Raw genomic sequence first — 23933 nt, 5'->3', positions numbered from 1 at the left:
ATATTTTATCACTGTTTTTAAGAATGCCAAGAAATAGACCAGATATTTATAGAGGACAGCACTGTCTTTGGTATTTCAACATAGCTCTTCAGCTTCATTTACCTATAAATGTTGCACTATTCCTTTCACCATCCAGTATTGCTTAGAAACACTAAAGACACAGAATTTTTGTTCGTCCTGCCCAGATGTCATCAGTAAAGAAAGACTTTTCTAAGCAAATTGGTGTTATTGAGTTTCATATTTCTTAGAAAAATTTATTTTCTGAGGGTGTTGGTATAAATAATTAAAAGTACTAAGTATAAATAAATAATTGGTTTCTCTTCAGTAAGTCCCATTATGATTCTCTTAAAAAATATTTAGTTGGAAGTTAGTTAAATGCATATATTAGTAATAAAAATAACCTTACACATATTCCTATTTTATTACATGTGAATTATCATATATTGGAATTTCTCTGATTGAGAACCAGCTGAGTTAAAATTACAACCCTTTTAATTGGAAAGTGTTTAGTTAGTAACTATGGGTCTCAATTAACTAAGGGCTAGCTCCCACTGTCATTCAATAAATACTTAGTCTTTATGATGTCACCATTGTAAAAGTGGAGAAAAAAACTTTTCTTTTTCAGTGAGTTGCCTATGAAGACCACCAAGCTAGTATGTATCAGACTTAGCACAAGATTCTAGACATTCATGGCTTTCAAACCATTATTCTCAATTATATAATTTCTCCCCTCATTTCCTTGTGTAGGAATAGCTCCCATTAAATTATGGTTCCAGCAAATAGAAGAGAATAATTAGCCCACAATGAGAATTGAGGTCTTGTAATATTTGCTGGAAGAAAGAGGCCAAGGAAAATACAGAACTTCCTGGTTTTAAAGAATGAGCTGCTAAGTTGGACTGATGACTTCCAAATTCCACAAAGTTCAAGACACAAGCAGCACAGCCTCAGCATCCAGCTGACTCCGACTGTGATCCTGAGCTACCGACTTCCACATGGAAACACTATCATGAGAAATAAAAACATTGGTGGGCCAGTTAGTTTCCTCTCAAGCCTGTACACAGAGTAAGTCCAGCCATCTGGGTTTTGTAAGAGGTTAAAAACAATCAAGCAATAAAATCAATTGAAATTATTAGGAGAAACAGCTTTATAGCAGAGCCCAAAATTTTCATAAGAAATTTCAGATTTCTTTCTATATTCTGAAATAAAAAAGATATTTTAATCATATTTGGGATATTTGGGGCCAGATTGAGAGCATGAGTGGCATGTAAACAGGTAAATAAACCCAGTGGGACCCTAGTAGGTATGGAAAATATACATTTATAACACATTCAAATGCACATATACAGAGATATACTGGGGTGGGCAAAAGTAGGTTTACAGTTGTTCATATGGAAAAATACTATAATTATTACGATAGCTTTATTACTGTGTTTCACATACAACTGTAAACCTACTTTTGCCCACCCCTGTATTGACATATTCTGATATGTAAAATATCCTACAATTAAAATTCAGATTTTTTTCTATTACAAAATCAATTAAACTAAGACAGTTTTAGAAACTACGATATACTTATGATGTCTGTGATTTGCATAGTAGGGATTATAGGTGATGAATAAGATGTGTATCTTACCTGAAGAGGCATAAAAAGTTGAAAAGATTAAAATATATACATGAAAAAGTCATTAGTAGCATGTTGTAAAGATGGCACAATGAGTTTATACTCTGATTTGTTTCTTCTACTCCACATATATGGTCAATTATAGAAAGAAAAAAACATTTTAGAAGTATTTATATTCATAAAGAAATGGACATGCCTACAGGCAAGAAATGGACCAGAAATGCAAAATGGAGAATAGAGATAAAACCATGAGCCAGCTGGGTTCCAGTTCTACAAGTAGGAATGGGGCCATGACTCAAAGTTCTCCAACCAGAGCCAGGTTCATTTCTTAAAAGCCAGAGGCATGCGGAAGAGATGCTGAAAAAAACCTAGGTGTCTGACTTAAAGGTTGGGGAATACAAGCATAATCTCTCAATCAGGAAAGGTGATTTTTTTTTAAAAAAAAAAATTGATTTCAGAGAGGAAGGGAGAGGGAGAGAGAGATAGAGAGAATCCTTGATTGGCTGCCTCCTACATGCCCCATGCTGGGGATCGAGCTCGCAACCAGGGCATGTGCCCTGACAGGAAATCGAACCATGACCTCCTGGTTCATAGATCTACACACAACCAGTTAGCCACTCAGGTTGGGCAACATCTGCTGATTTGATGTCTAATTCTATGATATCCCCAACATAAATCTGGGACAGGAGTCTTAACCTGACATTTTAAGATAAGTCTGATCTAGAAGGGTGGGAAGTCAAGTAAAGACAAACATAACATTTTTAGATTAAGAAAAGGTAAACACATGGAAAAGAAAGGCAGGCACAGAGAAAACTACACACACACACACACACACAAAAAAAAATAATAATAATAATAAAATACTTTTTCTATTCATAATGAATATAGAAACCCAAATTCCAAAAATGTATGAAGAAATGTAATGCTAAGAAAGACAGCATTCAATAATAAGATCATGAATTCCTTAATTATTTTAAGAAAACATCAGACAAAGGTTGGTCTGTTAAGTTTTAAGAGCTAAATGAAGAAGTAACATCCATTAAAGGACAGAATTTTAAATGTAAACAAGGGGGGCAGAGAACAAGGAGATTTGAAAAAGAACCCTTTAGAAATCTTGAAAATGAAAAAATACAGTCATCATAATTTTTTTAAAAGATAAAACAATTAAGTGCTAGCCTGGATATGGTTGAAGAAAGAACCGATGTGAAAGATGCAGAATTTTGTGCACCTCCAAAATTCTCATGCTGAACTTCTACCCCCCAGTGTGGCTGGTGTGGCTCAGTGGTTGAGCGTTGACCCATGAACCAGGAGGTCATGGTTTGATTTCTGGTCAGGGCACATGCAGGGTTATGAGCTTCCAGTAGTGGGTGTGCAGGAGGCAGCTGATCAATGAGTCTCTCTCATCATTCATGTTTCTCTCTCCCTCTCTCTGAAATCAATAAAAATATATATTTTTAAAAATTCTATCCTCCAAAGATGATGGTATTAGGAGGTGGGACTTTCAGGAACTACTTAAGCCATGAGGCTGGAGCTCTCATAATAGTGCCTTCTAAGAGACCCCATTGAGAGTCCTAGTCCCTTCCACTATGTGAAGACACAGCAAGAAGGTGCCAGTTATGAACCAGGAAGAGGACACTCAGCAAAAGGCAACCATGATGGCTCCTTAATCTTAGACTTCCCAGCCTCCAGGACAGAAAGAAGTAAATTTCTGTTGTTTGTAAGCCACCCAGTATTTTTTATAGCAGCCCAAATGAACTAAGATGCTATCTATGTATCTATCTACATTAAGAAACAAAATTTTACTTATGTCAATACAAGGATCCAGAAAAAATGATAGAGAAGCCTTTTTATAAAAGAGATAATAGATGAGAATTTTCCAGTATTGAATATAGGAGTCCTAAGATTGAATTTATACTCTAAGTGGCAAGTCAAAATAAATCACAATTAAGCACATGGAAGGAGAAACTTTATTGAAGGATAAAGATAAAATGATAAGAACTACCAGAGGGAAAATTACAATGGGAAATACTTAGACTGACTGCTATCTCACTTATAACAAGATGCCAAGGAGCCCCTGACAAGTCTTAGAGACTATAATCATATGTCTATTGGAATTAATTTGTCATGTTCCCCTGGAAAAACATTCCTTTTCAATAGTAGAATTTATTAAGTAAAAATAATAGTTTGCACAAATATTTAAAAATAGCTTGAAATAAACTTTTAAAAATGGTATTTAAAAGAAATCAGCTTATAAAAATTATTAAAGAAGTAATGATTTTTTAAAGAAATCAAAAACAAAGAATATTTCTGACCATGTCTGCCTCAAATATCCAATTAGAAGGCTTAGATAAATTAATCAAATATTGTGGGAAACCTGCTTATTATATTGAGAACTGAAAAAATATAGAATCTAAGGAAAGTAAAAGGTATTTGGCAAGACATATCTATTAAACAAAGTTTTACAAATAATTTCATAATATCTGAGAGGAAAACATGAAGCTAAACTAAGTTATGAGAAGATGGGAAAATAAACTGTATTGGATTTACAAAGAAAATACTAGATTTGAGGAGAGCATGCTATATAATTACTATAAGAAACAGGATTGGAGTAAGCATTCTATTGAGCTTAAGGAAATAATAAATTACACAAAACTTTCAGTAAGATATAAAGATTTTGCTTACAAAAGAATAGAAAGCAAATGGCTTAGGCTTCCGGTCAAGATGGTGGCATAGGTAAATTTAGTACTCATTGCCTCCCACAATCACATCAAAATTTACAACTAAAATACAGAACCATCATTCAAAATCACCTGAAATCTAGCTGAATGGAAGTCCTACAACTAGGGAATTAAAGAAGAAGCACATCGAGATTGGTAGGAAGGGTGGAGATGCAGAACTGGCTGGTCCCACACCCACATGTGGCAGTTTAAAATCAGGAGGGATATCTCAGCTGTGGAGATTTCCCTGAAGACTGAGGGATCCCTGGCTTACACCAGGCCCCCAGCCCAGGGTTCCAGTGTTGGGAAGAAAAGTCTCCACAACTTCTGCCTATAAAAACCAGTGGGGAGTGTGGTTGTGGGATTGCCAGGCAGTTCCTCTTGAAGGGCCCATGCACAGACTTACTTGGATTCACGCCCTTTGAGCTCCAGCACTGGGGCAGCAGCTTGAAAGGAACCTGTAACATTCAGGGAGGAACTAAATTGTCTGGCATCAGGGCAAGAGCTGGAGGGGCAGCTTTCTCCCAGAGAGAGTGCTGGCAGAGGCCAGTGTCCCTTTGCTGAGCCTTCCTGCCGCAACTGACAGGCTGCGCCATATCTGAATATCCATCAACCTAGCTCAGACTTTTCACCCCACCCCGATGATTCCCTGAGACCCCCACCCTTTCCTATTTGCAGGCTCATCCAAGTCTTTGCCATACAACTGGCCTCTCCTGCCTCTTGCTTTGGACTTCCCTAAAAACTCTCAAACAAGCAGTAGTTGGCATCAGTGTGCCTCATACCTCTCAATAAGTGACCCCAGGCCCACCATGGTTCACAGCTTGGCCTCTCCTGAGCACCTCCAAGCTCAACACAAGTAGCAGCCATCTGCACCCACTGATTGCTTTTTAGGTCATGCTTGGGTGGCCCTGGGCAGAGGACAGGCAGAGGCTGACTTTGCACCTCCCACGAGGCCCCAGAGCCAGTGCACCTGGTGGTCAACTTCAACTACACCAAATTACAACACTACCGCCTCCAAGAGTGACACATTCAAGGAGAGGACTTGGTGAGCACTAAAGTCACCTGAAGAAAGTCCTACTACATAGGAGTGTTTCTGGTACCTCAGCTCTTTAGCTATAGACACAGCTGATCCTCACAACAGATTGGCCTGGGGATCATTCCCTCTCAGTGATACCAACATAAATCAAGGCTCAATTATAATAGGACTGTGCACTCAGCTCTCACAGGGGTGCACTTGGAGTGCCCAGCTCAGGTGACTGGGCAGGCTGAGCCACTAAGCCCTCCAGGACACCTACTATACAAGGTGACTCTACCAAATCTGTGAGACATAGAAAATCTACCTAATACATAGAAACAAACACAGAGAAGCAGCCAAAATGCGGAGACAAAGAAACATGTCACAAATAAAAGAACAGGAGAAATCTCCAGAAAAAGATCTAAATGAAATGGAAGCAAGAAAGCTATCAGATATGGAGTTCAAAACATGAAGCATACACTAACTGAAATAAAGAATAACTTTCAGGGGTTCAACAGTAGAGGATGCCAAGGATCAAATCAAGAATTTGGAATATAAAAAAGCAAAAAGAAAACACAGCAAAAAGAAAAAAGAATCCAAAAATATGAAGACAGTGTGAGGAGCCTCTGGGACAACTTCAAGCATACTAACATTCACATCATGGGGTGCTGGAAGAAGAGAGAGTGCAATATATTAAAAACCTATTTGAAGAAATAATAACAGAAAACTTCCCCTACGTGGTGAAAGAAATAGACTTACAAGTCCAGGAAGCACAGAGTCCCAAACAAGATGAACCCAAGAGGCCCACACAAAGACACAACATAATTAAAATGCCAAGAGCAAAAGACAAAGAGAGAATCTTAAAAGCGGCATGAGAAAAGCAGTTAGTTACTATTTACAAGGGAGCACCCATACGACTGTCAGCTAATTTATCAACAGAAACTTTGCAGGCCAGAAGGGAGTGGCAAGAAATATTCTAAGTGATGAAAAGCAAGAACCTACAACTACGATTACTCTACCCAGCAAAGTTATCATTTAGAATTGAAGGTCAGATAAAGAGCTTCCCAGACAAGAAAAAACTAAAAGAGTTCATTACCATCAAACCAGTATTACATGAAATGTTGAAGGGTCTTCTTTAAGAAGAAAAAGAAGAAAGAAAAGATAAAAATATGAACAATAAAATGGCAATAAATGCATAACTATCAATAATTGAATCTAAAAATCAAAATATATGAACAAGGAATCTAATGAACAAAATAAACTGATGAATAAAATAGAGCCAGAGGCCTGGACACATGGAACAGACTGATGAATTTCAGAGGGAAGGGAAGGGAGGCCAGGAAGAGATTAATCAAAGATTTTATATGCATATATGCATTACCCATGGACACAGACAATAGAGTGGTGAAGGCCTGGGGTGGGATGGAAAATGGGTGGAGGGGACAATGGGGGAATATTATCAAGAATAAAGGTAAAAAAAATAAAATAAATGGAAGTTTGGAAGTAGTCTGCTGTGCAAATGAGATAATCTCATATTGCTTCTGAATTTAAGGGTAAAAATAATACAAATGATACAGCTAGGATAAATTTGACAATGGACAGCTGACAGAACACCAGAGTGAGAAGATGAAAAATCAGATAAGACAAATGATTGCTGTTTCCCAAAGTTTATGTTAACAATAGTTGAAAAAGAGAGCAGCCATTTCCATTCCAAACTGAGTGATGAAGTATCAGCCAAACATGAACAGTAAGAACAAATATAGAAGCTGGAACCTAGACTTTTATTTACTGAATTTAGCCAGATCCTTGCAGCAGAAATTGTCAGGGAATTCTATCAGCGGAAAGACATGACTCTGCAAAAGAAATTGATTCAAGAACATGAATGGGAAGAGAAAAAGCAGAAGCTATCAGCAACAAGGAAGTGAAGACTTATAAGCAGAGATTGCACGAAATAAAGAATGAATTATAGAAAATAGAGGAAGGCTATAAAACCAGAGTGCTCTTCATGATAGGAAATTTCATGATAAGCAGTACCATTCTTGCTTCAGAAAGAGATTTTGCTTGAAAGATGATGCAAACTGTCAGCCTGAGATAATTAGCCATAACGGTAATTCTTTAAAGATGTGTCAAAAAACAAACAAACAAAAAAATGCAGATAAATCAAGATCATTAAATCACATCATAGCAAGGTGTCATAAGCCAAGTCAGTACCTTTGGCCCACAACAAATATTGCTGGAGCACTCTACTCTTCCCTAATGATGTACCTACCTGTGATAAGGCTATTCTTAGGTTAGACAGGTGCCTAGAAGTAAACATATGCCTATATATGGGCCTTCCTCTGGTCTTGGCGGACAGGGGGGTGGGGGTGACATGGGGAGGAGTGGTTATTGAAAGTATCTGGAATAACCTTATCTTGATTTATCAGAAAAATTACTTGTCAATTCTACTCCTGTTACTTGGATCTGTTCACTCTTCTCCACTCCTACTAGTAATTTCAAGCTAAACTTAAACATAACCTTTCTGGGTACTTAGCCTTTGCAAAGAAGGAATTTCTGTCATTTGCAACAATATGGATGGACCTGGAGGACTTTATGTTAAGTGAAATAAGCCAAATGCAGAAAGACAAACACTGTAATGATCTTATTTTATGTGGAATCAAAAATAGTCAAACTCATAGAAGCAGAGAGTAGAATGGTCACACCAGGAGCTAGGAGCAAGGGGAGAAAGGGAGAGGTGATGATCTAAGGGTACAAAGTTTTAGTTATACAAGACAGATAAATTCTGGGTATCTACCACACAGTATAGTACCTATAGCTAATGACACTTTGCTATATACTTAAAATTTTTGAAGTGGTAGATCTTATGTTAAGCGTTATCAATAAAAATAATACCAATGACAGGAGGAAACTTTGGAAGATGATGAATATGTCCATGGCTTTGGTGATGGTGATGGTTTCAAAGATACCCTAAACTTACCCTAAGCTCATCCAGCTATAAACATTAAATATATACAGTTTTTTACAAATCAATCATATTTCAGTAAAGAGGTTTTAAGTAAAAGAAACAAAGGGAAGGCTCTAACTTAGGCCATTATACTTAGGTATGTTGTCATAAAAACCTGAGAACAAGGAGAAATGTAGCCATCACATTACACAAATGGTCATTAGGGAATTAATTCCTCACTGAATTTCCATGAAAGAAGGTAATAAATGCATGTAAAAGCATAAATGAGGACCTCAATAAATATTAGCCCCCTCTTTTGTTTTACTTATGTATTTTATATTTGGTCATTAAGTGATCAAAATATATTTGAGTATTCAATAAGAAATGCTGTATATGTATATGAATAAAAGTGTGAGAGATTAACATAACCTTCCAATAGTAATATTCAAAAAGGCAATTTAGTATAATGAAAAAAATATGGAGCAAAGGGTTAAAAGGTTTTCACTGTGTAAATTGAGCAAACTTCCAATTCACTTCTTTGATTTTAGTCTGCTAAAAGATCTGGTAAATAGTACTGACTCTACAAATTTATATGATTATTGTGAGGATGAAAATTGTAAAGTGCCATACACACACACACACACACACACACACACACACACACACACGAGGGGCCCGGTGCATGAAATTTGTGCACTGGGGGAGGATCCCTCAGCCCGGCCTGCACCCTCTCCAATCCGGGATACAGGGATCGGGCCTAAACCAGCAATTGGATATCCCCCTCACAATCTGGGACTGCTGGCTCCTAACCACTCATCTGCCTGCCTGCCTGATCACCCCTAACCACCTCTGCCTCAGCCCCAGCACCTGGGACCCAGGCTTCCCTCCTTTGGCTGGCCACAGGCACCCAGGACCCTGGCCGGCTTCCCCCCGGGCCAGCCGCAGGCACCCGGGACCCATGATCGCCCCTAACTGCTCCCCTGCCAGCCTGATTTCCCCTAACTGCTCCCCTGCCAGCCTGATTGCCCATAACTGCTCCTCTGCCTGCCTGATCACCCCTAACTGCCTCTGCTTTGGCCCCCACACCTGGGGCCTAGGCTTCCCTCCTTTGGCCGGCCCCAGGCAACCGGGAACTGGGGTGGGGGTGTCCCTCAGCCTGGCCTGCCCCCTCTCACAGTCTGGGAGCCCTCAGGGGATGTCCTACTGATGGCTTATGTCCGCTCCCTGAGCCACAGTCTGGTCTCCCTCTGTGGGAGGAGACCAGGTCTATCAGGGAAAGGCGCGCCCCTATCACCCCACCACTGCTGCTGCCTCTGGATAATTAGCCATAATGGTAATTCTTTAAAGATGTGTCAAAAAACAAACAAACAAAAAAAACCAATGCAGATAAATCAAGATCATTAAATATACATATCTCAATGGAATATTTCCTTTATTTTTATTATTCACTGCAAGCTTATTCATGCTATATTACTGTCATCTTTGTCAATAACAATAGTAAGACTTCTAAACAATTTGAAACATCCTAATAAAAGCTGAAACTTGTAAGTTTCAACTCCAGAGGCACAGAGATTCTTTAAAGACATCAGAGAAAATACCATAAAATATTTCAAACAGAGTATACACTCCGAAAAGCAAATACTCTTTCCAGAATTCTGAAGGCAGAGGAAAGATCAGGAGGCTGAGCTGTGGTCAGGGAGGTAAAGAGTCAGAAGCAGCAAGCAGATGGAAAAGCCCCGTGGTCAGATGCATGCTGAGGTGGGGAGTCCTAGAAGAGAAATGTGAGCAAACCCAGGACAATACCTCCACCCCAATGGCCCCAAGAATAGGTCTCCAACAGCTGCAGATGGCTTTGGGGTGGGGGGAACCTGTCTGGGCACAGAGGAGACATGGATCATCCTTCTGAACCATCCTCCCCATCCTCCAGCTCCTTTCAGCAGACTACACCAGGTTTACCTTCAGATCCTATGGATTAACCTTACAAGTAGGCACAGATTCATTTCAGAGCCTTCCCCAAACTCCCCGCACCTGCTTGCTTGCCAAATGCCTGAAATTCTTTCAATATAGACCAAAGCTTTTCATTCCACAATTAGAAGCAAAAAGCTTACATAGTATAGCCAATAACTGGTAGAATTAGAATATTAGCTAAAACTTATCTGTACTACAACATACTCAGGAGGTTTTCACACTGTGCTTCATACTGGACCATCAGAGCAGCTCCAATATGTCATACTGAATTGCAACCATTTGCAGTCAAAGTTCGTTGGCTAAAAACAAGTTTATAAATCAACGATTCACATTTCTGCAAACGTAAAGTTTAGGTGAGAACAACCTGCTGAAGTTCCACACAGCAGACATGAGCTTCCTGAGTCCAAGCTCAGTGCTCTTTAACTTCGCATGCTGCCTGTACTTTTTGAACTCACACTCCGTAGACTGGACGCAACCAGCACAAACGTTCCAAACTGCTTCATTTTACCCGCAGCCTGACTCATGCTTATAACATGGCAACTTAGGCAGATGTCTTATTACTAACTGTAATAGTCTCCCACTAAACTGTGAGCTGTAGAGGGTAGGAATTCTCTTGTTCATTATCTAGCAACTGGCACAGAGTTTATCACTTGATGAACCTTTAAAGGAAATACCGCCTATGGGCTATTTGAAGCATGCCAACATTATTTCAGACCAGGTTAGTTTTTAAAAGAAATAACTTTTTTTAATTCAATATATTTATTTTCCAAGATATTTTAAATATATGGTTTTGTTTTAGTGTGTTTTTTTTTTTTTTAAGAGAGAGAGGAAAGGAGAGGGAAAGAGAGATAGAAACACTGATGAGAGCGAAACATCATTGATCGGCTGCCTCCTGCCTGCACCCTACTGGGGATTGAGCTTGCAACCTGGGCATGTGCCCTGACTGGGAATCAAACCAGCAACCTCTTGGTTCCTGGGTCAATGCTCAACCGCTGAGCCACACCATCGAGGCCCCAAGATATCTTAAATCAACATGTCCTCCACTATACATAACACAGGTTCATTTGTTTTAAATATCTTTTATGTGGGTGTTTTTGTTTTAAATTTCTTTGTTTTTAATCTCCACAGAATGTCAGTTTATAAAAGAAAGTTAATCATAACAAATAATAGGTTTAATTTTACAATAGCCATGCTCTAAAATGCTCACAAGAGAATACTAGCAGATAAACAGTAGTTATTTTAAAAGCAGTGAGTTCAATTAAGAAGTTGTAAAAGTATTTCTCCCTTTACCAGGTAATTAAAAGCACAAGAGACATGCTAACTAATGTTTCAGCAATTCTGTTGTTACACGTCACTAAAGTAATAAAAATATGAAAATGAACAGTCAGTTATAAAAATAATTCATTATTATTTTAGTTATAAAAAACAAAAATGAAGTTGCTAAATTTTTATTTTCATGGTCTAACCAGGCCACATCACAACTTTAATAAGGTTATAAATATCTATAATGTACTGGCTCCCTAATATTAATAATTACAGTTGTTTTGTTCTAGAGGGGATTTTAAAAATCAAATAAAAATGCCAAATATTTAAATTAATTTTATGAATATTCTTTTCATAAATATGCTTATTTTCTAGCTTTTATACCAGAACTTTTTGACAATTTTGAATAAAAAGTATGAAAAATAAAGTACGTGCAGAAATTGTGTTCAATGACGGGAATAAAACAATGTGACTCATGGAAGATATATAAAAGAAAAACTTCCTTCCGTGGCTAATAAATATGAGTGTATTAACAGTATACACATTAGGCCATCTAAGCCAACTGGATGGAAATATATGTGTGCACAGGTTTAAATGTAAAATGCAATGTATCTTCAGGATAGTAGCCAAAATGGTTTGAAAATCACTGGTTTAGAAGAAACTAGACTAGTTAACTCAAAATATACTTCTCCTTAGGAGAGTAATTAAAGGAAAGGCATGACCTTCTGGAAAAGCATGTTTTCATCTTTCTCATAAAATACACCTTTCTCATAAAATATTTTTTATCTATTTATATATTTTTATAATTTTAACAATTTCTATGAACAAATTCAGAATTGTGATTAATCTAATTCTCAACATTATTTGATCATTAGAGTTATTTTTTTAATATATCTATTTTTATTGATTTGAGAGGAAGAGAGAGGGGGAGAGAGATAGAAACATCAATGATCAGAGAGAATCATTGATTAGTTGCCTACTCCACGGCTCCTATGGGGCATTGAGCCCACAACCGGGCATCGAGCCTGCAAACTGGAATCGAACCCGGGACCTTTCAGTTTACAGCCGGCACTCTATCCACTGAGCCAAACTGGCCAGGGCTCATTAGAGTTTTTTTAAAATTATTTATCACTTTTTTTTTATTGTTTAAGGAGACATATGTAAAAATTTAATTATTAGAGTTATTTTTAACTGCTTCAATTTCTATTCCTTATGGGAAAAGGCCAATGGGCAAAAATTACCTTGTAACCCTTCTTCCCAATTATCTTGATGTGTGTTCAGTTCCAGCCTGTGCTAAGTTTAAATGAAGCATTTCAAGTTTACCCAAGTATTAATCGACATTTTATAATGAGGGGGAAATGGCCATATTTATGAGACAACTGGAGCCTATCACAAGAACATACTGGGAAGGATAGGTTCCAGTATTGCACTTAAACAGTAAAGGAAGGGATTTCTAAACCAAGTGCAAAGAAATATTTCTGGGCTCTATGTAGATGGTTTGTTTTCAAAAATAATGCCAGCAAATGAGGAATTGTCTTTGTTGCCGTTTTCAATATTTAGATAATACATATAGCAGAATATTGTTCATACTACACATCGCTCAGTGTTGGAGTGCACTGACTTTAACAAGATCTGATGTGGCACAGTTGTTATTTCTATCATACTTCTCCCATACATGAAGTGTTTCATTATTATGGTACTAGAATGTTTTACCCCGGGATCCTACAGGAGATTTGTCATGACAACTTTTTTTATTCGTATTTGCAGGGGAGGGGGCTGCAAAATGTCAGAGAGTAGGGGTTGAGAAATAGGAAAGATATGTTTCTTTGTGAGATTATATGCCCTATAACAAGAGTGGTTATTATATATGCAATGCAATATACTAATCTTTTTTAAAAAGTTTAGTTCCCAAGCTTGCAGAAAAAAAATTAATGAATTCTCTAGATTCCATGTTTCTAACAGAAAGGAGAATGGTAAAAAGATCTTTTAAAGATAAATAGAATTTTTAAAGTAACAGGAAAAGAACCCAAGATAATGGTTGAATATAGTTTGTCACACACTCAATAAATTAAATGACACTAATTCTTAATTTATCCAAGATTGATACAGTCTTTCTTATGGGAAATGGAAAAATAATGTGGGTTAATGGAAAATAGGATTTGTTTTCATTAATGGCTTTGCAATGTCGCAAGCTTTTGCCAAATTGCTGATGGATGAATTGTTCACGGTAGCAGCACAGACACCATTTACACGTTTCTTTAAGCTAGTGTTAAATGAATTATTGAATATGTCTATTGCCTAAATTAGTCTCCAGTTGGAAAAATAATCATAATAGAAGTGGTTTAAACCTGAAATTAGTGATGGAGAATGAGTAAACAAAAAGCCTAGATGAACACCAGAATAGTAGAGGTGCTTCAGCAGGAAAGGGCTCCAGGGACGTCCGGACGTGAGGAAAAAGCATGAAGGCATGAGTGCACAAAAGCAGTTAGAGTGGGGACGTTAGAATGAGGCTGTCTGTGGAAGCCAGCAAACCTGATGATCACATAGTGTCATGGGCACAAAAGCACTTGGACATAATAAAAGGGATCATGATGACAGCTAATATTTATGAGTGTTCACCACCCTTCTGGCATTTGGTAAGCACTGTTTATGCATCATTTCACTATTTATACTAACTATGTGATCGCAATACACTTTTGGAAGGTGATGATAGAGAGAGGTTAAGGGGCTTGCTCAAAATCACACATCTAGAAAGTGATGGGTTAGGGATTTATACCCAGACAGTCTGACTCCTAAACTGCAAATTCTACAACTAAAGACTTGGTATTTGCTGAGCACACTATTGCTCTCCATATTTTCTGATACAAACACAGAGTGCTGCCGTTGAGGAAAACAGGAGCTTTAAATAAACTTATAAAGAATAGGTTCCTGAACATTTCTGAAGGCCTCTGGTTACAATTCTGGTTTACAGGCTTATTTTTAGCTTTTCATTTTAAATGTAAAATAATCATGAGAAATTATTGGCCGAAAGTTAATAAAATTTTATTTTCATGAAGTTAAAAATGAACAATTCTCTCTTCACACACTGAAAAAAACACTCATAGTTAATCCAGGGGAATGTGGTTAGCACATATTTATGTACATGCTCAGTGAATACCCTCTTACACCAGGCATGCCAGTTTTTTAGTTGTATTGTTGGTAAGTACACTTGACATGAGGGTTATGCTCTTAACAAAATTTTAAGTGAACAACACAGTATTGTTAACTATAGCATACACACCAGTTTTAATAAGTCTGTTAATATAAGTTTAGAATGAAACAAAAAAAATATTGACCTTTTAGAAATGAGGAACAGTGTCTGTCTTGTTCATATTATGTTCTCAGTGCCTGGCACATAATTAAATGTTAGTTAAATGGACAACTATTTTTAAACCACTGAAACAATGACACTTCTGTAGTACTTCTTCTGATTAAAAAAATAAAAGAACAGCAGATGCTATTTTTGAAATCAGCCATACGGATATATGTTTGAACCTGATTCTTCTACATTGGCTGTGTGACTTTGCGCAGATGAACCTTATAGAACCTGCTTCTCCATCTACAAAATGGAGATAACACCTACCCCAGACCATTTAGGTCTTTTCTCTAAATTCTTACTACTCTAAATTCTTACTACTCTCTCTCAAATTCGTCTGCATACACTTACTAGGGTAATCATTTTAATATGTTTTTATCATGCAAGTCCTAAGATCAATTAGCTTCCATTAAATATGGGAGGGAGTACTTACAACATTTTCCCACTAGGTAAACCTAGTCCCCATGTCTCCATGCTACATAAGTTTCTTTTGCCTAATTCCTCAGTTTTCATCATTCTTGTCCTCTCCTTACTTGAATTTAATTTCAAGAAGATATAATATAGATCTGACAATCCTTTCTCCCTTGCCATGTATTTGGCCCATTTTTCTCCTCCAAACTTTTTTCCAACATACCCATGAATGATATAGATTTTGCCATATTGCAATATCACTACCAGTTTAATAAACATTTTAATAGAGTTTTTAGGTAAAAACACACATTTTTACCATTATTCTTAGTTTCCTAAATAGCAATAGGAATGGCATTTCAAACTCCAAACCACCATTTAAGGAGGAGCTGCTGTTTGCCTATATACAGAGCTAATTTGTTCAATGCTATGATGTATTTAAAATGCCCACGCATATGAAAAGTGCTCCACAAAATGCCAAATTATCTTGTTAAACTAACTAAGACAAAATATAGTGCAGGTTAGGGTAATGGTTGGCCTCCCTCAGAAATTCTAACATGCATGATCTTCCCCAGAAAATCAAGTCCCATCTGGCCATTAAAAAGATACTTGAAATCTCCTAACCACCCCACAGAGTTTCAGTGCCGCCTTCAAAATATACGCAGTTGTTTCCTTACAGTTAAATCTCAGATTCATACTGACAGGCAAATTCCCTAGAATACAAAACCATTATGAGTAGATTTCTATGAATAAAATGCTTCCCCATATGATTTCATAATGACTCTGGCACTGTACTGCTGCTCTATCTATCACATGGCCAGCAAACATTATGCAATGAAACTGCAAGACATATGATTTTAACTTTGGGGTTGAGTTTCTTTTCTATGTTGTACAGAAACTAATAAAAAGTTTTAAAAAATAGAAAAGCTTTTATTTCAGTAGACATACATTCTTACAGCCTTAAATAATAAAGAAAACACACACCAAAAACTTGGCTCTCTATCAGGCATCCTTTGTTCTAACCAAGATGGGAACCTCAAAGCATGCTAAGGTTTGGATGTGTGTCAGTGGCCAATAAGTAATATGTCGAAAGCCTAATGACAAATGCCAATCATCCTTAAAGGACTTATGAAAGACCCCAATAAAGTAGAGCAGGAACTCTGAAACTAATGATCAGGGGTGAAAGTTCAAGAGTTACAACTTTAGGTTATGACACAGAGGGTAATTTCAAAGTAGGATCTTAGTTCTTTTCTTTTTCAACTTGTTCCCATAAGTTTTTCATAAAATAAAATAGTTTAAAATATAGCATTTTATTATGATACCAGGTAACATTAGAGGGAAAACCTTCAAGGAAAATATAAACTGTTGTAAATATAGAAGGAACCATGATGCTCAGAAATGGAATTGGTTCTATGAAATCTCTTTTATGCTCCTTAGTAAAATGACTCATATTTTTAATGTACCCATATTTGGCCTCATTGAAACACAAAAGAAGGTGTTTTGAATATGACAATTGTACAATATAAGTAAAATAAATTTCTTACACAAAGAGCTTTGTGTAACATGTTCAATAGAATACATTTTCATTTATTGTGATTCTCAATATCTGTATTTGAGTGTGAACAAAAAGAAGAAATCAGGATCTTAGTCCATTTTGACACTACCTATATTCCATCATATTTTTTAAAATGTGTGACTTAATCAGGTCATGCAACAATCATTATCCTCCATATTCAAGCCCCCTCATTACACAATCATTATTAAAAAATTCTCAAATTCTACTGGTAGCTTTGAAGTTAGTTAAAAAAAAAAAAAGGATTCCTATAAATAAAATAAATGCCCTAGATACCTGATTGAACTTGATTGTTCTCTGAATATTTTATGCTGAGATATAGGTGGGCATATTTAAAAGAGCTGTTGAATTTTAAAGTATTTTAATATAAAGAATAGGCAAGGATGCCTTATGCTAGTATGGTTTCTTCCTGAAAGATCTCATGATCTATGACCTTGTTAGAGATAAAAGCCCTAAAACAAAAACAAGTAAAGATCAATGTTAGCCAGTATGCAATACGGTGTTATAGTATACTGCATATGGTTTTTGTTATACCAAAGAAGCTCAGAGAAGAGAACTTGGAAAAGATTCTCAGAGAGGTAAAACTTTAGCTTGACTTTAAAAAGTAGGTAAAAAGAGGGTGAGACAGGATATAGATTAAGTTGTGAATAACACAGCTAGCTAGGTGTACTGCAGCTAAGCATGAGACGCCTTTATTGGAACTGGAATTTCTGTTTGGAAAAAGGTTGGATGAGTAAGGTGGGTCTAGATTATGGAAGTCCTCAAATGATAGGAGAAGTTGGAAAATTCCCCAATAGGTAATAGGAACCTATTATAGATTGAGTAGTAATATAATGACATGAAGAAGGTGGTATTTGGAGAGGGCTAACCTGACAGGAGTTATCAAAGTTTATAGAATAAAAACTTGATAGTACTATTTATACATGTTGGGTAAATAAAACAAAATGTCCCCCTGTCTTTAACACAATAGTCAGATGTCATCCTTGGAAACAGCATCAGAATATTGGCATATTATGAATTAAATTCTCAGCAAAGTCGGCATTCCATTTTTTTTTTTCTTTTAAGATGTGATTCACAGACCTTTACAATTGAAGGTGCAAGTCCATAACTTGGAAAACACTGCTCTTGTATTTGAACATCTATAGCATTCAGGGTCAGTTTCACAGACATAATTACAAAGTCCAACTCAAGTGAAATGAATAATAACTTGATGAAGATGTTTCAGAATCTGTAACAACAAATCACAAAACTGAGGCCAAACCTACTGTTTCCCTTTTAAAGTCTGTGAAATTATTTTCAATATTTCCACTCTCATACAATGAGTTTATTCAAGATTTCCACCAGTGGAATATTGATTTGAATTATCCCTTAAATAAGGAAACAGCAGGATTAATGGGTGGAGAGCCAGAGAACTCCTATGCCTTGTTGTCATTGTTTTTGAAGAATTTTAGACCTCATATCTGTAATATGAAAAGATTGTACTAAAGCTCCTTCCAACAATATGCTTTTATGAGAAACAAAAGAATATAATTAATTTCCTAACTATGGCCACACCCACTCTCCCTACAAAAGTAATGCCTGGACAATACCTTCTAGGTCTCCCAAAGTAAATGCAAGAATGCCAGTTTAGTTCATTGATTTCACGTCAAACAGGCAGATATATCATTAAGTGGGTATAATGATAGCTGCCACTGTCACATATTTTCGTATCAAGTGTGGCGGTCCTGACTTGAAAAAGTAGAAAATAGAGGTAGAGGGATGCTTTATCAAGTGCAATGGAAAGAAGATCAGCCAGAGCCCACAATTCATTGACTTTTCAGAACCCTGGCAAGAACTAGGCAGTGGTAATGAATGAAAGCAATGTGGTCTGCTTCTTTCAGTCATATCTAACCCCTAGGACTGATGGCTGCAGCTGAGAAATTCCACAGGGATTGAGGAGGGGAAGTGCCCAGGGCATGATGCAGGCAAACAAATCCCTCTGGAGTCCTAACCATTCTGCCCAAGTACACACAACCTTGAAGCACAGTTGTTTGATCTTGCTACACACCCTGCCTCCCTGGTGAAGAAGTGAACGGAAGTTGGAGCACTTTCATTCGATTGCATCACAAGCTGTAATAAATCAGCAGCCAGTCTTTGTTTACCTTCGTCAATTATAATCTAACCAGATAAAGTTATACATTCCAGAAGAATGCAAAGAACTGTCTTCTCTAAGTGTCTAGAAACATTTTGTGCTATAAAATATTGATGCAGTAACCCGAATAATGCCAGGTTTATAAATTCCTTTTTTTGTGCTTTATGAATATATGTGTGTATTTAAAGAATAAGTTTGTTCTCAATTTTATTTCTTAACTTCTATTCTATTGGATGAAATAACCAAAAATATCTAATAGTGATTTAGAAGAAATCATATAAAGATAAGTAGTAAATGACCTCTATTTTTATTTGTCTCCAGTTTGGTCATTAAGTCTAGATTTCTGAGCCAAGATTGACAAGGCCTTCTTTATGACGATAGATTAAAGTACTTACTATATAACAAGGTTTTTCATTTCACTGCAGCAACCAATGATGAAATGCAATATGGTCAGATTAAAGGTAGTACATAGCTACCCTTTTGTAATGGTAATATCTTTGGTGAACCCACACATGCTATCAGTCATTTAAATCCAGAACCTCTAGCTGAGCAGAGTCCCATCAAAGTCTTCACATGTCCCACCTGCCCGAGGGTGATACATATATCATTTGAAGCAAAGCTTAGTGACAGCTGCAGAAATGTACTCAATACATTTAAAATAGACAGCAATCTAGAATAATAGTGACAGAAATATCTGAACATTCATTTTTAAATAAATCATAACACTCCAAGTGCAGCGCTGGTTTGCAGCTGGTACACATCAGCACTACCACACTGGTTGTTAGCCAGTTTTGAAGCGCCCGCCCTCATCCCCCAACCAAGTACCGCTCCTCTTAATACCTTGACCATCCAGGCTCCTACCTGGAAGCCTCCTGTATCTCCACACTGAAGGAGGGAAGACCTGGCTCAGCAGGAGATCTCTCAAACTCTATCTATTTCAGCATCGAGGCTGGTGTCTATTCTGATTTGTTGGAGCCTGTGCCATACTGCTTGATCAATATTTTGAATACCATCTTGCACATCTCCATCATCACTATAGCACTTATTGGGCTGTATTATAATTATTCCTGTACAAGTTGGCTTCCATCTCCTATTCTCAAGCATCTGAGAAAAGAAGATCAGTCTGATTCATCTTTGAGCCCTAGTGCCTTGGAGAATGATATAATATTAATAGATGTTTGGTGAATCTATGAATGAATAAATGAGCTATAAAAATCAGACTTCATCATGTCACTATGAGAGTATAACATTTACAGATAAAGTTATTCTCATTCTCATATAGCATTTGTGATCCCTTTAAGGATTTTCCTGTAGACACCTGTGACCTCTAAATTTTCTTTGGCTTTCACATAGGTAGTAATGATGAACTAAAAATCCCAAGAGATAACATTTTTGAGTTAGTTGTGCTTTTTATCTTACTCCTATGACTTTCCAGGAAGTGTAATAAGGTATATGAAACCATCCTATGAGTATAGAATTATTAACAAATTTAAAACCGTCTTCTATCTGACTTACTATAGAAATCAACTTTCGAATTTGTGTTCTTCAAATATCTACACTTTCTGAATGTGTATGATTTCTGAGAGATTCCACTGAGCCCCCCAGACCCAACTCCCCTGTTTTAATGGCCAGCCTCATCATCTAAATACAGTGTAACTCTTTGATTTTCAGGGGAAAAAATACTTAAAATGTTTTTTATCTTTATAGCATTTTAAAATTAGAGTCACAATGTTTTTTTTAATGCTTTGGTGCCAAATAGGAACCTAAATTTTGTTTCATAACATTCTAGACCATTTAGGGTATCAGGAAGCACAGTGGAAAAATCTCTTTACAGAAGAATATATTCTCCATCTCCTGGTGAACAATTTTTGTTTTCTTTTCCAGAGAGTAGTTTATGTGCTATGTTTAGGCCACACATGAAAGTAATATTTCCCTCATGAGACTGTCTTTGGCTTATGCTGATTTTTTGAGGCCAAGATTATGGTAATGATTTAAAGAGGGAAAGAAGCAAAACGGAATAGGAGGAAAAGTTGGAAGGAAAGATATTAGAGAGGTGAAACTTTTCCCAATAGAATTCAACTCAGTTAAAGTATATCTTAGGAAATGGAGAGGAGAGTCAGATCTCAAATAAAACCAAAGACACTGGGATAGTGTCTTCATCATATAAACAACACTTGATATTCTTTATCCTGATGCACCAAAAGAATGTCTATGGGTCCCACAATAATCTAAAACTGAAAACCTGTCTTGTAAGTTTAGGTCTTATTCTACGAAATACCCAGAAGTCTACTGGGGCACGTGCCACTGCTTTCAGGGGCTCCTCAAGGCCAGCTGTGCATATCTCTTCAGTAACTTGGAAGCTGGCCAGTGGACTAAGCCCCATGCTGGACTTGGAAAACTAATCCCCTCTATTACTGCTTTTTCACAGGTGGGACACCTGCCCTTTTCTTTTATCAAGGTCTTCCTAATGACATATTATAGGCCCCCCAAACTCAACACGACATTTAGATCATTATATGTGAATGAAAAAAAAAAGGCAATGAAGAAACACTAGTAATGGGTAAGTAGGATTATTAGCCTAAGGGGTTGGTGCACATGCAACAGATTTATCATTTTTGACAGAGTAAAAGGGAAGAAGAGAGAGGGAGTGAGGGAGAGGGGCAGGGAGGATAGACCAGGGCACTTTGTACAAACCAAAACAAGCACATTTTCTGGGCTCTGTGCAAATGAAATATTCATATCTATCTATGGCTCTATTTTCTTGGGGGGAAAAGAGAACTAGGATTGCCTAGAAGATGTAGAAGCTGCTATCTTTTAAACATTTGAAAATTCATTTTATTTATTCATTGCAAACTAGGCAATAGCATTATTACCTTATATAGCTAAATTTTAAAAGATGCAATTTTAAGAAATAAAAGCAAGATAACTATATAACAGGAAATTTAGAAAATTAAGAAAAGCAATTTTTAAAAAACTTTCACATCTCTAACACTGCTATTGTTTGACTGGTATATTTGATATGCTTGTTTTATGAACATAACATTTTTATTTTTTTAAATATTTATTGTTGAAAGTTTTACATATGTCCCCCATTTTTCCCCAGTGACCTCTTCTAGTCCATTCCTAACCCCCATCCCAGGCCTTCACCACCCTATTGTCTGTGTCCATGGTCTATGCATACATGCATACAAGTTCTTTGGTTGTGCATAACATTTTTAAATCTTTCTTTTTTTTAATATATTTTATTGATATTTTGCAGAGAGGAAGGGAGAGGGATAGAGAGCTAGAAACATTGATGAGAGAGAAACATCGATCAGCTGCCTCCTGCACACCTCCCACTGGGGATGTGCCCGCAACCAAGGTACATGCCCTTGACTGGAATTGAACCTGGGGCCCTTCAGTCCGCAGGCCGACGCTCTATCCACTGAGCCAAACCGGTTTCGGCTAAATCTTTCTTTTTTACTTAATCTAGCATAATAAGCATTTTCCATATTGCAGCAGTCTTCATAATCATGATCTTTAACCATATTTAGTTAAGAAGGTGTCTAATTTTAGAGTAAATGACATAATCCTTGATTCTGTTGAACATTTTGGCTTCCCACACATTTTGACTTCTATTAACTACATATATCATGATGAACATCTTTGTGCATATGGTTTGCCATGATCTGAATGTTTGGTATCTCCCTAAAATTCATATAATGACATCCTAACCAGCAAAGTGATCATATTAGGTAGTTGGGCCTTTGGGAGGTGATTAGGTCATGAGGGAAGAGTCTTTTTTAAAAATATATATATATTTGTATTGATTTCAGAGAGGAAGGAGAGGGAGAGATAGAAACATCAATGATGAGAGAGAATCATTGATTGGCTGCCTTCTGCACGTCTCCTACTGGGGATCAAGGCCGCAACCCGGGCATGTGCCCTTGACTGGAATCGAATCTAGGACCCTCCAGTCCACAGGCCATTGCTCTATTCACTGAGCCAAACCAGCTAGGGTATGAGGGAAGAGACTTCATGAATAAGATTACTGCCTTTATAAAAGAGGCTCCACAGAGATCCCTTGCCCCTTCCACCATGTGAGGACCCAGTGAGTGAGAAGTCAGCAGTCTGAGACCTGGAAGAGGGCCTTCATCAGAACTTGACCATGTCAGTGCCATGACTTTGGACTTCCAGCCTCCAGAAGTGTGAAAAATAAACTTCTGGTGATTTTAAGCTACCCAGTCTGTGGTATTTTGTTATAGCAGCCTGAATAGACTAAAAGGGATATTTTTGGTTTTGTTCCTTAATAAGGAGTATTTCCCTGTATGGACTTTCAGAAATAAGACTTCTGAGCTAAGGTAGTCAAAGATCCTTTGTGGATGTTGGCCAGAAATACATGATAGTTTTAATCTCCATATCTAGGCCAGTACTGGATAATCTCATTAATTTGAAATTTCTAAGTTAATAGATGAAAGATACTACCTCAATTAAACTCACATTTCTTTCTTTACTAATTAGGGTGAACATTTTGTATTTACTAGTTACATTTCCTCTTTTTTAAACTCAGTTGATGTTTTTCGCAAGGGTGAGTTTTAAGAGTGACACAATGAGAGCTCATTGTGTTATTCTGAAGATTGTTATTCAAGGTTAGTATCACTGAAGTTTTATTACCAGTCTAAAACATTTTGGGACTTTGCTCCTCCTGCAATAAGGATCAATAAGGATCTCTCAAGTCCTGGTGGTTGACAGTGATTTCGCCATTTCTGCCTTTCCTGAAGTCTATAATATAGATTGCCCACGTCCTCAGCGTGCAAAACCCTCTGCAAGTTTTCTGTCTTCTTTCTGAAACCTTTAATTACTCTGAAATGACAGGCACCATGACCACTGCAGATCCCCAACCTCACCAAGATGCCTGATTTCTCAATAACAAATGTTGCAATCAGTACTAAAGCTGCC

At 37.1% G+C, this 23933-nt stretch overlaps 1 protein-coding gene across 1 annotated transcript in view; it reads right to left on the bottom strand.

The window, feature by feature from the left end:
* The window catches only part of COL25A1 (collagen type XXV alpha 1 chain), a 513960-nt gene that overhangs the window by 233565 nt on the left and 256462 nt on the right, over nucleotides 1-23933 (bottom strand). The window lies entirely within an intron of this gene.

The sequence above is a fragment of the Plecotus auritus genome (assembly GCF_963455305.1).
Source record: "Plecotus auritus genome assembly, chromosome: 1".
NCBI lineage: Eukaryota > Metazoa > Chordata > Mammalia > Chiroptera > Vespertilionidae > Plecotus > Plecotus auritus.
The sequence above is the reverse complement of the archived record's forward strand: the minus strand, read 5'-3'. Positions and strand labels throughout refer to the sequence as shown.